Source organism: Trachymyrmex cornetzi, unplaced genomic scaffold (genome assembly GCF_001594075.2).
Source record: "Trachymyrmex cornetzi isolate Tcor2-1 unplaced genomic scaffold, Tcor1.1 scaffold818, whole genome shotgun sequence".
Classification (NCBI taxonomy): Eukaryota; Metazoa; Arthropoda; class Insecta; order Hymenoptera; family Formicidae; genus Trachymyrmex; species Trachymyrmex cornetzi.
The window spans coordinates 36,127-36,353 of record NW_017300156.1 but is presented as its reverse complement, the minus strand read 5'-3'; positions in this window follow the sequence as shown (position 1 = coordinate 36,353).

Genomic DNA, 227 nt, shown 5'->3' with positions numbered 1-227 from the left:
CGGGGGTCGCCCACGTCAGGTCGACGATGGACCCCCCGCGGCCCCACGAAGGTGCTCACCCGGCCTCTGTTAAGAAGAACGAGGCCGAGTTCCGCTGCCCACTGCAGAGTGCTGTCGCCCCTGGAGTCAGTGGTCGGGGACCCCACTCCACCGAGTGGGCGTTGAAGTCCTCTCCCACTATAATTGGTCTGGTGGAGCGTCTTGCAATGTGCTCCCCCAGCGACTCC